The 17,457-nt window shown below is 39.0% G+C and overlaps 1 pseudogene; it reads left to right on the top strand.

Moving 5' to 3' along the window:
* LOC124962866 (sulfotransferase 1C2-like) overlaps positions 1 to 11,488 on the top strand; it is a 53,090-nt pseudogene extending 41,602 nt beyond the window's left edge.
* Positions 11,489 to 17,457: the final 5,969 nt, after the last annotated feature.

Here is a 17,457-nt window from a genome sequence, read left to right as displayed (position 1 = left end):
AAAGAAATACACATATACTTCCTCTGTGATATGTTACAGCCTGAGTTGACCCTTGTAAGAACCTGTCCAATGTTCTTTGGACTTCCAGCCTCCAGAACTGTAAGCTGAACAAAACTATTTTCTTTATACAGTAATCTGCCTTAGATATTTAATAATAATAACACAAGCTGACTAGTACAGCCCTCACCTGTTTCTCTTGTCTGAATATGCCAGTCCCTTCCCATGATACTATCTAGATTTCTATTTCTATATATGAATATATAGATATTATATATGCATATTTACTAGAGTAATTCACAGTTTAATACATTACTACAAAGTAAACATCCTTGTATGTGGCAACCAGGACAGAATAGATGGAAACTTGCTGACTTAAATATATTCAATTAGGTTGTTTTAAAATCTAATGGCTCCTCTTTATCTTTTTTTCAAATACCTTGCAATTTATTTGAAGTATGTGTATTATTGTCCTATAGGCTTTCATGTGGTTTACATTTTTAATTGACTTATTTTTAATTGGTTTGTTATAAATATACATAAAAGCAAAATTAATTTTGATATATTCATATGTGCACATGACTGAGATGGGTTAATTTCATTCTATTATTCCTCCCCTTTCCCATCCCTCCTCCCCTCTCCTAATTCCCTTTCCTCTACTCCACTGTACTCCCTTCTATTTTTCTGAGATTCCCTCCTTTTTAAATTGCTTATTTATTTCTAGATTTTGCATGTAAGAGAAAACATTTGACCTTTGACTTTCTGAGTCTGGCTTATTTCCCTCAGCTAGGTGTTCTCCAGTTCCATCCATTTACAAGCCAATGACATTATTTCATTTTAATTTATGGTTAAGTAAAATTAAATTGCATGTGTGTATGTATATGTTTGTATAGAGATAATATAGATGATGATAGATTGATAAATGATAGATAGATAGATAGATAGATAGATAGATAGATAGATCACATTTTCTTTATCTAATCATCTGTTGACAGGCACCTGGAATGATTCCATAACTTGGATATTGTAAATTGTGGTGCTAAAATATTGGTATGAATGCATTGCTATAATATGCTTATCTTAATTATTTTGGATAAAAACCCAGGAGTAGGATAGCTTGGTCATAGAGTGGATTCATTCCTATTCTTTTGAGGAATCTCCATATGGCTTTCCAAAGTGGTTGTACTAGTTTACAGTCCCATCTACAACATATAACTATACATTTTTCCTCACAACCTCACCAGCATGTATTATTTATATTTTTGATGATTATCATTCTAATTAGAGTGAAACAAAATCTCACTGTAATTTAATTTGCATTTTCCTGATTGCTGAGGATATTGAACATTTTTTTCATATAGTTGTTGGTCATTTTTATTTCTTCTTTTGAGGATATCTTTTAATTAATTTTTAATCTGTCTACTAATTGGGTTGTTTGATTTCTGTTTTGGTGTTTTCTTAAGGTCTGTCTGTATTCTGCATAATAAACTCCTGTTGAAAGAGTAACTAGCAAAGATTTTCTCCTGAAGGTGCTCTCTTCATGCTATTGTTTCCTTTGCTGTGCTGAAGTTTTTTTCAATTTGAAGCAATGTCACTTATTGATTCCTGGTTTTATATCTTTGTCTACATTTTTCTTTCATTGTTGTGATATATTTTACCATGAAATTCCTTTAAACCAATAATTGCTTACTGATTTGAGTTCAATGTTTTTGGAAGGAACACTTCATTAGTTATATGTTTTCCACTGAGAGGCATACAGTGTCCAGTTGTCTTTCATTTCATGATGTAAACATAGTCTCTATTCTCCAGGGCTTGTCTCTCTGGGAGTGGAAGGCAATGTGAAAACTTGGCCTGACCAAGCTGGGCTCCCAGTGCCCTCATCATTCCATGGAGTGACTGAGCCGGCTTCTTTTATTCAATATCCAGCAATCATTTACTGTTACATTTTCTGTAAAGACTCTTTCATCTCTAAAGTTCTGTCATTCATATTATGCAAGAATTAAAATGAACTAATTTATAAAGGCATTGAGTCCAGCACATGACAAATTAAAGTGTTTGATAAATGCTGGACTTTGACTATTATCACTTTATTAATAGCAGTATTAAGAAATATCTTCTGAAATCCCCCAGAGTCAATTATTCTTCAGTAATAGTGACCCACTCCTCCTATCCTCCCCCTTTTGTTTATTTAAAAGTCTTCTTTTCAATACAACTTCTTTCAAAATAAAAACAAATGCAAAAATGGGCAAAGACTTTGAAAAGAAATTTCTACAATTTAATGATTAACCCATGAGAATATGTTCAATATTATTAATCATTAGGGATATGCAAATCAAAACGACAATGCGATAAAATGTCACCCTCATCAGGATAACTATTTTTTAAAAATCCAGAAAATATTAAGAGTTGGTGACAATTCAGAGAAATTGGAGCATGTTTACTGCAAGTGAGAATATGAAATGATAGAGACACTGTTAAAATGGTGTAATTGTTTTTCCCCAAGTTAAACATATAATCCAGCAATTTCATTTCTGGGAATATACACCAAAGTATGAACAGTGGGAATTCAAAGAGATATTTATGTACCCATCTTCATAGAAGCATCAGTCACAATCACAAAAGGTGGAAAAAATCCAAGCATCCATGGATGAATGAATGGATAATCAAAATACAGTACATGCAAGTGCTGAGTATCATTCAGCTTCAAAAAGGAGGGAAATCCAGCAACATTTCACAACTAGGTTAATCTTGAAACCATTAAACTAAGTTAAGCCATTCACAAAAAGACAAACACTGATTGACTTTATTTAGGTAACACATCTAGTGCTCGTGGAAACACTGTGGTGGTTGCTAGTGATTGAGGAATGGGGAATGAAGAGTTAGTGATTAATGGGTTTGGATTTTCCATTTAGGAAAAAGAAAACATTCTAGAGGTAGGTAGCAGTGATGGGTGCACAACAATGTGAATGTAATTAGTGCCACTAAATTATACAGTTAAATGGCTAAAATGGTAACTGACAGTCCAACCACCTGTAACCTTCTCTCCTGCCTTCATGTTTATGCACCTGAGCAGTCATACTCATTCTTCCAAAGCCTCTTCAGGCATTTCCATTTCAGTGGTTTGGACATTACAAGGACCTCTTAGGACCTCTTCTTTTAGAAGATACCTATAAATTCAAATTAAAGCACCACAAATGTACTTTCACATATATAACTAGGGTTAGAAGGAAATGGGATGACATAGGGACCAAGTGAAGAGGGAGCTACAAGAAGGGCAGGAGCAGATGAAAGTTTAGATGACAGCTAAAAGGCAGGTGCAATATCAAGACCAGGGGAAGGAAGAGTACTCAATACAACATAACAAAACAAAGAGGAAACCAACTCCATGACTTAGAAAAAATATGTGGGGTAGAACTAAACCCCTAAAACCTCATAGAGATGAAGGCAGGAAGGAAGACACATGTCCTCTCTACAGGGGCCCTGGAGCAGTGGGGCCCATTTGAACAGAGTGGCTGAGTTTGAGCAGAAGACCAGACAGGACCTGAGGAAAGAGATGAAAGGTAGGACAAGTTTTAAAGCTCCTACTGAGAAGTATGACTTTAAAGGCCTCTAGAAGTGGTTTTCCAACTTTCTTTTTAGTACTAGAATTCTCTCTTATTTAAAAAAAATTGTTGGAACTATATGATCCAGCAATTTCACTTCTAGGCAAATATCTAAAAGAATTGAAATCAGGGACTGTAACACAGTTTATAGCAGCACTAGTCACAATAATCAAGAGGTAGAAGCAACCTCAGTGTGCATTAACAGATGACTGGATAAAGAAAATGTAGTATACACATACAATGGAACACAATTCTGGCTATGCTATAAGATGATGAACACAGAAAACATGTTAAGTGAAATAAACTAGATGTAAAAAGACAAATACTGTGATCCCACTTATATGAATATTTAAAGTAGTCAAATACAAAGAGACAGAGAGCAGAATTGTCATTGCCAGAGACTTGGAGAATTGTGGAGTTAGTTTTAAAGGGCACAGAGATTCAGTTTGGGGAAATAAAAATATTCAAGAGATGGATAGTTATACAGCAATGAAAAAATACTTAAAGTCACTGATATGTACACTTTGAAATGGTTTAAATGGGATTTGGAGTGTATCTTAGTGGTAGAACATGTGCCTAGCATGCCTAGGGTCCTGGGTTCAACCCCAGGCACACACCCAAAAAGGTTAAGATGGTGGTTGTGTGTATTTTATCATAATTTCCTAAAATGTTATCAGAGATTCCCATAAATAAAATTGATATGATCAGAAAGTTAAAGTCAATGTTAATGCTAATGCTAAAGTGAAAGTTTGGGAAGAAAGTGTGAAGAACTGTGGAGATGAGAGATCATGCCAGGCTTCCAAGCAGAACTGTTCCTCAATCAGAGTTGCTCAAAAGCAGCTATGATTTAAAAGCACTAGGTCTGCATGCTGCAAGGTGAAACAAGAATGTCAGCTACAAACCTGACCCCTCCCTGTTGAAGGTCTCAGTACTCATTCTCTTTCCTAGTGCAGAGAATCCCTACTCCTCAGGGCCAGCAGAACAACCATTCCCATAACACTTAACGATTACCCAATAATCTGGTTTATAGCAGTGGAGGGAAGTTTGCATTCAGAACAATATTCCTAGCATCACAATTTTTTAAAAGGCATAATATGGTTTACATGTGTGCCCAGAACAAAGGACAAGAAGTACAGAGAGGCATCTTTTCCACAGGTTTCTTCCTGACCCAGGTTCATCCTTGAAAAACAGGCAGTGAGAGAACAGGGCTTAACTTCTCAGTGGACTTGAGGGTGCTTTGACTACAGGCTTTGAACAGGAGACCTGATCACCTGCCACACCTCACACTATGCAAAATGAGAGTTTGTGTGAAAGGGTACTTCTAAGCATAACTTCCTGATGTACATTTAAAGTAGAATGTTATGTTATATTATTTTTTTCTTTATTTTAGATATACCCTCCTTTCTGTGGTCAGCTTCCTGACCCTTCATAGAGATGGATCTCTACCCATCAGATACAAGTCAGTGTCCAAATTCAAGTGTGCCATCTAACAACATCAATTCACTCCAGATCCTTAGAGCACTTTTGAGTCTCAGCGTTAACTCCTTTGGCTCTCCACTGGTGATTTAGAGAAGCCTCTGACTGCTACACTAGAATTGAAACTCCTTAGACAGAAGGTGTTTGTTTTCTTTGTTGCCTTTTCCTGTAACCTCAAGTTCAACACAATATTGCATAGAGCAAATATCCAATAAGGGTTATAAATGAAAGAGTAGAAATCATGACTCACATGCCAGCAAGTGTCTATGGTTTTAGAGATAAAGAAAAGTGATTGGGGCACAGGCCCATCACAGGGGATTGGCTGTGACTGGCTGGGAGGTGAGAGCCCTGCTCTCTGGTCCTGATGGGCTCCATCTCAACAAGATATAATTGTCCATCTCCTCATCTTTGAAGTGAGAGAATAGGTTAACTCAAAGCTCCCTTATAGCTCTCAGGTTGTCATTCTACAAAAGTGAAAGTAATATCTATAATCTGTGAAATCCCAAAAGAAAGTCAAGAAACAGAGAGATAAGTGGGTAATGGAATATTCTGGACAGAGCCTAGAACTTAAGTTCTCCACACAGTGCTTACACCATACAGATGTATCTTCTTGAGTTATTTTAAAGGTGGGAATAAAGCCAATAAGATGCCTGCTCCACGGATACTAAGAACTCACCTTCCTAGTCAGGTATTGCCACAATCTTTCTAGGAAAACAACTGTAAGATAGGATCACTTCAGTCCCCTAGTGGCAGGGGGAGGGGAAGCCCACACAAAGTGAGGTCTCCAGACCCTAATTCATAACTTCCTCCTCCATATCTTTACCTCTTCTCTACTTCTGAAGGGTTGACAACTTGACAACAGTAAGGGAAAATGCAAAGTTCTATACTCAGTAGGATATTCACTTGAACAGTTTCAAATAAGACTTGAAGGCGGAAGCTATACTAAATTTCTAGAGAGAATGAGACCTGGGGAGGCATGAGTATTCACTGCTCTGAAGAGCAAGACTGGCTGGGAAAGGAAGAGGGGAAACAGGGGCCAGAGGCTGGGTCATGGGGGGGAGGAAAAGGGGATAAAGAAGCCTTGCAGATTGTTCAAAAGGGCAAATTGATGGACAGATGGAGCAATGTTCTTCAGTAGGCACTTGCCCACAGCCTCTGGGATCCTTATTTTATTCATTCTCATACATTATCATGTACATCAGAGTCTGGGAAATTTCTGTCACAATAGAGGCAGGAAAATATGCTTGTTGAATCTACAAAGGATGAGATCTGTGTAGCCAAGGGGAAGCAAGAGCACAAATTAAATATTCATCCTTGCTAAGAAAATGGGGCATTGTTTTTTCAGAGGTGGAAATGAAGAGGTGGGAATGACTAAGAAGGTAATTTCTGGATGACAGGAGTGACAGAGGGACTCACATCAAATGATGTGACTTCCTTTTGGTAAAGCTGAGTAAGGGGTGAGAACTTCTGATTCCAAGATAATGGCAGACCAGATATCCTGAAAACATTTGTGTACAACACCAATGAATGCTGCAAGATATAGGAAAATTTCATTTTAAAATGCCCAACTGAGATGGTTTAAAAAATGAGGAAAGTCCCTAAGTTCTAAATATGAGGGAAGTAAAACTCAAGAGGAAGTAAATTAGGCCTGGATGTGTCCTGGGGGAAATTTAATGTCCTGGATAATCCATAAACTTGAGTTTTAATGGTTGCAAAGGCACAAGGCCAAAGCACAAGGTATAAGAAACCAGAAGAAGAAGGAGAAGAAGCTGGGACACTGGAAGGTTGAATTCTCAATGGGTGGGTGTAGAAGGTGAAGGAGACCCCAGGGAGAAGACCCCAGGGAGCCTGTCTTCAGCAGGCTCTCAACTCACCTGAGAATGTGTGGCCATAGCCCTCTTTTCCTAAAACTTTGAGATTCCATTTGTCCTTCCTTTTGTTGTTCAAGAAAATACAAGTTGACTAATAAGCATACAATAAACCCTACTGCCAGTGTCCCCAGGATGACTTTCAGGAACATTGCCTGGAGGAATACAGTTTCTGTCTAGGCCCCACGAGATTCTCATCTGAGCTCACCAGCCCACATTACAAAATACAGAAATGACCAAGCTACTGAGATAGAGATAGAAAGACAAATGATAGATAATTATATAGGTAGGTAGATAGAAAGATAGATAGATAGATGATAGATAACAAGCAACAGAGTTAGATTTTAAGAATGTTAGGTAACAATTTATTGTGTACAGAAATGAGAGAAGAGAGCAGGAGATATCACTTAGTGGTAAGGTGTTTGCCTAGCATACAAGGTCCTGGTTTCAATGACCAGCACTGGAAAGAAAAAAGAGAAAAAGAAGAGAAGAGAGAAAGAAGAAAAGAAGGAAAGGAGGAAAGAAGAAAGGATAAGTTATGTAAAAAAAATAAAAGATTTAATCAAAATTAAGTACAGGAATAATATATAATTAGAAATAAATATTAAATAAATGGGATTTATATAACTGAATATATATCATTTATTTAATTTTAAAACCCAACAATGGGCTAATATGAAGTATAAATACAGATAAATATAGAATTCATGAACTTAGAGAGGGAATGGATGAAGGTTTGAGGAGAGGCAAGAGTCTTGTGACTGGAGGTCAGAAATATAAGATGAGACTCACACACTGGCAAGCAACAAGGAAGTGAAAGACAGCTGAGGTTAAAAAGCTTAAGAATTCAGGTGCTTTTCAAAAAATCAACATTTAAAAATCTTGTTCATTTGTGCTTGGCAGTTTGGTAAGTTGGAGAAGATGGGTACTGGACTTAGACAACAGTGGCAGAGTAACCAATTTTGCAAGCAGGGCTTCTCAATCTCAGCACTTATTTTATATATATTTTTTGCTTAAAAGACACATAGGATTTGTTTAACTGGGTATGATAAGTAATGCAGACATGGAAATGACTGTCACAAAGAGAGTTTTGTGCTCATAATTTCCTAGAAACAGGAGGCACAGCATGCCACATAGAGCCATATGGAGAAGAACCAGGGTCAGGCAGGAAGCAGAGAGATGAGAGAAAAATACATTATTGTAATTTCTGCAGGATGGGGACAGCAGAAGTAAGGTAGGCAGGCTTGGGGTCAGGTAGTTTGAACAATTTCAGCAGACTCTGGGGCACAGGACTGTGTCTAATTGTCTGGTACCTGGTCCTGTGTTGAGTGGGCAGGTAGCAAGTGGTTCAGAGTATGAGAGTTTCCTAAAGGAGGAGGTGGAACTTTGGGTTCTGAATTGGTTGGTTGTATATTTTCTATCACTAGGAATGAGCTACTCCTAGAAAGGAAAATTCCCCTAAAAATAGGAAGGTTCCAAGATGCCAAAGCATCATGCTAGAGAATATAAAAGATGCTTTAATACAAATAAATATACTATTGACATTTTGAGCCAGATAATTCTTTCCTGTGGGTGGGAGCAGGACTCTCCTATATATTGTGGAGTGTCGTGCAGTATCCCTTACCTTTACTCACTAGATGCGAGCATCACTGTCTCCAGTGTCACAACTAAAATTTGTCTCTACTAATTGATAAATGTCTTCTAGTAGGAAAAATTATTGCTGATTGTGAACCATTGGTTTAAGGTAAAAATCAGCACAGCATTGAAATAATTGTGCATGGATCCTGGGTGACTCATTGAAAGATCACTTTGGAGTTGATGCAATCAAAGTAAGTTTACCTACCTATCTCATTTTATCGTAATGAGACAAAACTTGGTTAAAGTGAAAGGTTGTGAAGAGGAGGATGTGAAGTTGTGGTTAAAGTGAAATCTAAAGCAATGCTTTGTAGGGGCAGAGCTGAAGTGATTAGAGAAAGAAATAATAAAGTTGGAGAGACCAGAAGGAAGATATAACTATTTCTTTGTTCCACAGTCTAAACTCTAACTGAAGCTATCCTGATTTACTAGGAAACCAACATGAGGTCATTAGAAGGCTCATCCACCTGCGTGTGGCATGTTTTTTAGTCACATGACAGTTCCACTTTCTAAAGGAGAATTTTGCCCCTGCTACCAAGTGGGAAATCGGGGATCAGGCTAATTGATTAAATAATTAATAGGACCAGGTTGGAAATAGAACATAATTGTCAAAGAAGCCTAGAGAGTGGACAGGGAGGTTACAAAGCCAAGTCACATTGCCAGCTCAGAAAAGCAAAACAGATGTGTGTAGACATCCTCACACACTCACTTGAAGATTCAATCCAAGTGAGCTCTATGAAAATCCATTTTTATACCATCTTTCATCCATCTATCTCTACCCTAAAGTTCGTTTATGTAGCTCAAAATACCAAAGACAGTATGGTTTCCTACTACTATTTCCAAAGGATGAATAAAGTGCTACCTGACCCTGGCACCTGGGAAGAGTATTTTGAAACCTTCATTGATGAAAAAGATAAAAGAAGATGCTTCACAAACCTGTATTCCCATTCTAGTGAGACTGACTCCAGAGAATCAGACATACATTTGACTCTCTAGAACTTTATGTGCCTCTTTAGGTAAGTCCTGTCATGGACTGCGACCAGATGGAGCAGCTTGACCACTTTTCTGTTATAGACCCACAGTCCTCAGCAAATATCTCCCACCTGATCTGAAAGTCTTTATTCTGGGTCAGATGTGCTGTAGAAGCACTGTCATTCCAAAGGGTATCCCTGTCTCAGTGAGGGTACACATTTGTACCATGAAGACACCTTAGGTAGCAAATAACCCCAAGCCTATCCCAGTCCACATGACCCTCAAAATCAAACAGATCAGGACCCTTAGGAGGTATCTGATCCAGAGTTTGTCCTCTCTCTTCAGTGCACTTCAGATCAATGAAACCCCTGACCCTCAGATGGTTTTGTACCGTCCTTATTGTAGACTGCTCTTTTTGTCTCTTCTAGTGAGTTGGGGTTCCTGGTTTGACCATGTGAAAGGATGGTGGGAGAAGAAAGACAGATATCAGATTCTCTTCCTCTTCTATGAGGACATAAAGAAAGTGAGTAAAGAACCACTTCAGACATAGGGCCAGAGAAACCTGAAGTTGTTCAGGGCTGTACTTCTGAGAAGGAAGTCTGGAAGAAAGGAATGATATCTTTCTGCCACTCTCTTCATTCCAATGCTATGTCACCCTCACCAGAGAACCCAGAACATGAAATTCAGAAGGTGGCACAGTTCATGGGAAAGAACTTGGGTGAAACTGTGCTGGATAAAATTGTTCAGGAGACATCATTTGAGAAAATGAAGGAAAACCCATGATGAATCGTTCTATAGTTCCTAAATCTATTCTGGACCAGTGTGTGGGGCCTCTATCAAATGCTTAGTTTGCCTAGTAACATTGCCAAGAGGATATTGGGTTTCATTAATTTCAAAGCAACACATTGACTACTCATTATCTGACTCTAGTAAGGCTGGGTACTTGATCTCATTGTAGAAGACAGCTCTACAAACAGTAAAGGAAATGCAATCTTGGAAATGACTAAGGGCATGAGCCACTGTTGATCCAGAATTCACAGGGAGCCCTGAACCTAAGCATCTGGGACCTCAGCAGCAGGAGGTTACAGCTCTTTGCTCTAAGACTCCATCACTTAAAAGGCTCAGCTACCATCCACATCTATGCATGTCTTCTGTCACGAACAGTGTCCTGTCTCTTTGCACATTGTGCCTTTATCCGATACTATAGCTTCTGCTGCCTCAATTTCTGCTTATATCTTGGTCTTGACCATGACCCAAACCTGCCCTACATCATGATTTTCAACTACAACTACTGCTGAGAACTGCCTCCTCTTAGTATTTCTTGCTTCCAATTCTCAAAAGAGGGATTCTAATTGGCCCATCGATCTGTACCTGCAGAGACAACCGTTATTCTCATCTCCATCCTATAGATTAATTTTACTTGTCCTCGAATGCCATGTGCATGGAACCACACAGTACACTTTCTTATGTCTGGGGTCAACATAACATCTTGAGATTCCTTCATGTGGTATATTTCCATAGTTCATTTGTATTTTTGTCTGTATAGTGCCTAATGTGTGAATGGGCACAGGTGGGCTAGGTCATGCCAGGTCAACAGCTCCTGGTACCAGTTGTGATTACATTTAGAAACCCATTCTTCTGCACAGAGTCCCAAAGTGCTGCTTCTCATAGCAGATAGCTGCAGATGGAAGGGAGTCCATTGACGGCAGTGGAATGAGTCAGGCAATGGACAGGCCAAGCCTAATGTGGGTGCTCCACTGCTTAACTCAGGACTGCTCAGTCTATCAATAAGAGAATGACACCCCTCTCTGTTTTCCATCTTCTAGGAACCGTAGGGGATTGAAAAAACCATTCACTGTGACCCAGAATGAAAAGTGTGATGAAATCTATAGGAAGAAGATGGAAGAAATCACCATAAACTTCTGCCTGGAACTCTGAGCAGTTAGTAAATGAAAGGGTGGAAGACAAGAACACCATGCTACCTTCAATTCTCTGCCCCAGCCAAACGAATCTATGAAAGCATATTGTAAATGTTCATTATGGTACAAACCGTGTCTGTGATTATGAAGAGCATGTCACAACTTTGCAAAAAGTGTCATGTCTAACGCCTATTTTCTCCTCTATTCTTTCCAAAGTAAGACTAAGACATCTTAATAAACTCGGTAAAATATAAGAATTAAATACTACAAGGATCTTTTAATCCCCATTCTTTTGGGAAGTGTATTCATTTTCTAGGGTGTAATATAACAATACCTTGAGAACAAGTACACAAATATTAGATAGAATATAAAATAACAACATGAAATTCTGTTGTCTGACCTGACACTTAGGAAACACTGGTCTGGGCTTAGTCCTGGGGTTCTTCCTGGTCACAATGGGAAGGAATATAACCCTGGTGCAGCCAGTGCTAAGAAAATGTGCTCTGAGTACCCTAACTGTAAGCAGGGAAAGGTCACAGAGTAAATGTTGAACATCCAAAACCTAATTAAGAGAGACCTGGTGCTAGGTCATTTAGCAAACAAAAAACATGAGGGTGGTATTTGTGAGCCCCGGTTGGATTCTGGTAAAGGCAGAAAGTAGGATACACAACTGGTGTCAACAATGTCAGTCCAGGTGTGGTGCTAAACTTGGAGACTCCTGGACCTGAGCTTCACTGCTGTACACTCTGGGGAACACTTTCTAACCAAGTTAGGTGTCCTTTTCACCCAGTCCCCATATTTGCCCCCATTGCTCTGCATTTACTCATCAATATGCTTATCTGTACATCACACTACATTGTAAACCTTGTGGGGCTCAGTTCCATGTCTTATTCACCATGTTACTTCCAGTGCCTAATGCACTTAGCATGTGCCAAAAAAACTTGTTGCATGAGCGAATGAAAGAACAACTTACATGAAGGTAGGCACATTTAAAGTTACCTAGTTCCAACTTTGACCCTTTCCTTTAAGACCCAAATCAGATGGTGTACTAAGTCAAATAAATCACTGCTAAAATTTGAAACTGAATTCTCCCACAAAGTCCCATGAGTTAAAGGCTTGGATTTCAGTGTGTCCCTATTGGGAGGTTGTGAACCCTTTAAAAGGAAAGACTTAGTGGGAGGTATCCAAGTCATTGGGAATATGCCCTCAAAGAAGATAGTGGGACCCCAGGCTCTTCTTTTTCCTCTCTTACTTCTTGGACATGAGGTGAGCAATATCTCCCTGCCATGCATTTCCACCATGCCTCCCTACACAGGCCTAAAAGTTATGTGTCTGCCCAGTCATGGACTAAAACCTCAAATGTATGAATCAAAATAAACCTGATTGTATCAGGTATTTGTTACAGTGACAGAAAGCTGATTAACACGATCACCATGCATTGGCAATTCTAAATGATGTCAATGATAAAACATACCCCTCTGGAGAAAAAGAAAAGGATCTTCCATCAGCCCGACTTCTAAACAATTGTTTAGAATTAAATTCATACAGTTAAAAACACTCAGTTTGTAAGTTTCAAATTAACATTTTTATTATGTACCCATATCCTCACTGGATTATAAAATTTATTTGGTTCTATGTCTTATTCATCTTTGTAAGGAATTTGATTCAGAGATTCAACTGGTAAAACCTTCCATACTTGTACTATGGAAGCTAGAAGAATTCATAACCAGAAAGAAAGCCTGCACTACAAAGCATACTCAATGAACTATTTCATGAAGAAAAAAATGATAAATAAAAGTGAAAACCAGCATAGGGATGCATTACACTAGAAGAATGATCAAAAGAGAACCAAGCCTGAATTACACATTAAAATTAAATAAAAATGACAGGAGATAAAAGCCATCTCCCTGTAAGGAAAAAAGCAAATGAAGGAAATAGGAGAGGCAGCTCAACAGTAACACGCATTTATTTGGGACAAACCTGCAGATGGGGGCCCAGTGGAGGCTGAGACCCATCTTCCACTTACAGCCTGGGGTAGATATAGGGGCATGAGGGAGTGGAGAAATTTTGGTGGTTAGGTCATTGGTAGGAGGTTGTCAGGGAAGGGTCTTTTTGGTCATCACCTGTATTCCTTTTTTTAAATTTAAGTTTATTTATTAATTAAGTTGCATATTTTCTTAATGATCTAATGTATTTCTGACATATATTTTCCATTATTTATTTATTTATTTTAATTATTTTTTTATTTTTACAGACAGCATTTTTATTCATTGTACATAAATGGGGCATATTTTTCATTTCTATTGTTGTGCACGATGTGGGCTCATACCATCTGTGTAATCTTACATGCACATAGGGTAATGATTGTCTGTATCATTCCACCATTTTTCATACTTTCCCTCTCTCTCATTTTCCTCTACCTGTATTGTTTGAGGTAGTCACTGTTTCATGTTGAACCAGGTGTTTTCAGAATTCCAATCTCAGCAATTCCCTTTCTCTGTATGACGATGAAGTATTATTTGAGATTTCTTTGCTTGATGGTAGAGTATTGTCTGGGGTTTAATGTCAGGCTAAGTCAGTGACCATACGGTGACTCTTATTCTAAGATGGAGAATATATTTTGAAATGGTGTTGCCTGTGTTAAGTTCTACCTAACATGCCTGCCTTTTTCTTTTTATTTGATAAGTAAAATTGAAGGGAGGGGTGAAGGGAGAAGGGACAGTGACGTCTCTTACACTACCTCCCACTGAGAGGGGGCATCAAATGAGGACTCTGGTAGGCATTGTTATTGAGCAATTCTAATGGAGTTCAGTAGGAGAATGTGCTGGATCATGCGATCAGTAGTGGAATTGATGGTTCTCTGTGGAAAGGAGGTGAAAAACTGAAACAGGGAGGGCCCAATAGCAAGACTGGTAATTATACAGAGAATTGGGAATAGGAAAGGGACTGTCCAAGAAAACATAGCTAGGGGAGAAATTCATCCTATATTTCATGAGGAAGAGAACTGATCAAACTTGTTAGCCTGTTCTCTTAATTGTTAATGCCATCCCTCGCCAGACCAGACTTGTTAGGGCAAAAGCAGCAGGTTTCTTGTAGGAAGACACAGATACCTCCTTTTTCTATGGTTAATAAATCTAGACATCCTCTGTTGTGGAGGACAATTGTTGCCAATGAATCTATTTGGTCCTGAAGCATAGATAGTTGTGTTGAGATTTCTCTAAGGCTACCTGCCATTTCTTTAGATAGTACTGCAAAAATGATAGGTGGGAACTCCTACTCCTGCCAATCCTGTGCCCACTGTTGTCGTTATGCCCAGGATTAACAGGAGAGGAGCAAAAGAGATAGTTCCTTGTGGTCTGAGTAGGGTGTATACAGGGAAAGGAGTTGGTCCTTCTCAGTGGAATATAGGAGGGGTGGTGTGAGAAAGTCCAGGGTGCAAGATTCTGTCCAGTTACTCGGTAAACAGATGTGTTATTTTCACTTTGGGAGAAGGTTCCTTGATTATAGTCAGGGTAACCATAGAGGTGATAGGAGACTACTTGTTTTAGATGCAGGCTACTGTGGTCCCATGCCCACCCCTGGTAAAAGGTAAAGGTGGGAGCCATGTGTGCAGCCCCAAGAGGCAGGAGACCAATACTGGTGTTTGAAAGATGGGGCTTTTCAATTAAAATTTGGTGTGTTTGGAGGTTTAAGAATACCCACCCAGGTAGAGGATGGAGTTTTCAGTGGTCTAGATAGGGGGTAGGTTTTATGTTTAGTAGAGGCACTTTGGTTAATGGACCTCTACCTTGGCTAGGAAGGAAGAACAAGGACCGGGTTTTGGTTATAGGTAAATTGCAAAGAGCACAGAGAATGGAACCTCTCATAAGTTTGCCTGTGGGCCTCTTATAGTTAATGTGTTCAGAAGTGTGATTGTGTATAGTTATGCAATGAGAGAGGAAGGAAGCCCACTGGAGTTTCCTTTTCCGTGAACTGGATACAAAGAGGAGTCTGAGAAACAAGGGGCTTAGTAAGGCACAAATCTGACCTGTTATGGGAATAGTAATGCATAAGGCAAAGTATTTGGCAGTCATATATCAAAAAGTGATGCATTGAATGACTGATTCTCTGAATTCTGTTCTGTCTTCTCAGTGAATGTGAAGGAATCCTTTGGTGTTTGCCCTTGTGGTAAGAGGAGCTGACTGGGCTACATACACTGGGGCCCATAGGGGTAAACAGATCCAGCAGAGGGGACTGGATGTGTTAGTAGAATTTAATTTACCAGCAGGTCAACAGAGATTTTAATAAGTGCAGACATGTAATGAGGTATTGGGGCAGATAAAAGGAAGCAGAAAAGAGAAGAAGGAAAGTTGAATATGTGAGAAGTCCCAGTAAGTTCCTTGAAGTCATGGTTCATGCATGAATTTGGAAATTTGAGCTGGAGTGTTCAGGGGTTTGGGAAAAGATATCAAGCAATATCCTGGCTAGTGAGGATAATAAATTGGTAAAAGTTGGGACAACAAAGAGATGGGTAATAAAGAGAAATGAGTTTATAAGGCAGAATCTTTTTCCTGTAGCTCTTCATTTGTCAAGTATATAAAAATGGGGCTTGTGAAAAAGCAAGAATATTTTATAGAGCAAGGAGGAGTGTGGGGGAGATGAATTGTTGGGTGCTGATGAGTGGAGCTGTTACCTTTTTAAGCTTAGATGGTGTATCTGATGTGGGAATAATTTCGGTTTGACTGCTGTGGGTGTTTTTTCAGGGCTACCTGATGTGGACTGACCTATTCTGGTTTAAGGGGAGTAAGGGAGTCTGTGTTCTCCGCACCAGGTGTCCTGGTAGTTATTCGTGGATATAGAAAAAGACAAACCACAAAATAATGTGGCCTAGGGAGAAGGAATGAGGGAGTCACTGTTTTTCCTAGTAACAAGACAGGCCCTGGGGAGGAAATTTCCATCACGTCTGAAGTGACAGTTTCTGAGAAGAGGCCAAAGCATTGATCCCACCGTAAAACTGACCCTATACCCTCCATGTGGCCCAGTAAAGATAGCCCAAACAGACATGCTCATTAACTGAGTCACCTCTCAGTGTAACCTTATTAAGCCTAATCCCCAAATTTTGGTCAGTGGCTCATTTTGCACCAGGAAAATGGGTCCATCAGAGTTGTTTCTCTGTTCCTGCATAAAAGTTGCATTAAGCTGATCTGTAAAGTTTGTGTCCAACTTGGTCCTTTTGCACTAACAGTCACAACGGAATCTCAGAATTGTCAATAGTTTAGGAAAGAATTTTTCTTCATGTTGTCTGCTTAGGTGTTGCCTCAGGTATAAGGTTGCTCAGGTATCAGGAATAGGAAGGGATGAAGAAAGAGGAAATCCCTGGAGCTCAGAAGGACAACCAGAGAGAAGCTTGAAAGGGCTTAGTTTGAGAGGTTTTCAGGGGAGGATTCATAAATGAAGAAGAGTCAAAGGGAGAAGTTTGGTCCAGGGAAGTTTAGTTTCAAGCATTAGTTTGGTCAGGTGTGATTTTAGGAGGGCATTTTCACATTCTACCTTTCCTGAGGATTGGGGGCAGTATGGGATATGGAGACAGTGATTTACAATCCAAAATGTAGGAACCCCATGGTTAATTAGGTTTCCTGAAGAAGGGCTGACAGAAGAGGATGGGAATTGACCTTTTCCCCAGTCATTGGTTTCTTAACATAACATTTTTATAATTTCATTTTACAACCAAGTCTGATTTTACTATAACAAATAGGTGAAAAAAGGGGCAAATATCCTGAGTGAAATTGGAAATGGAAAACCAAAAGAATAGATTGGGGATTGGGGGAACTGAGGAGAATCATTTTTTGGTGATCTATTAGAAATCAGTTATTTTTTAAAAGGGAGTCCAAGATTAGAATTTTTTTTTTCTGAGGCAGAATAAGATGGAATAGGGAAGAGAAAATAGGGAGTATGGAGTCCTGTGATGGGGACTATTTTAGGCTTTGTGTAAGAACACTGGTGGCCAAT

This window comes from Sciurus carolinensis, chromosome 13, assembly GCF_902686445.1.
Source record: "Sciurus carolinensis chromosome 13, mSciCar1.2, whole genome shotgun sequence".
NCBI lineage: Eukaryota > Metazoa > Chordata > Mammalia > Rodentia > Sciuridae > Sciurus > Sciurus carolinensis.
The sequence above is the reverse complement of the archived record's forward strand: the minus strand, read 5'-3'. Positions and strand labels throughout refer to the sequence as shown.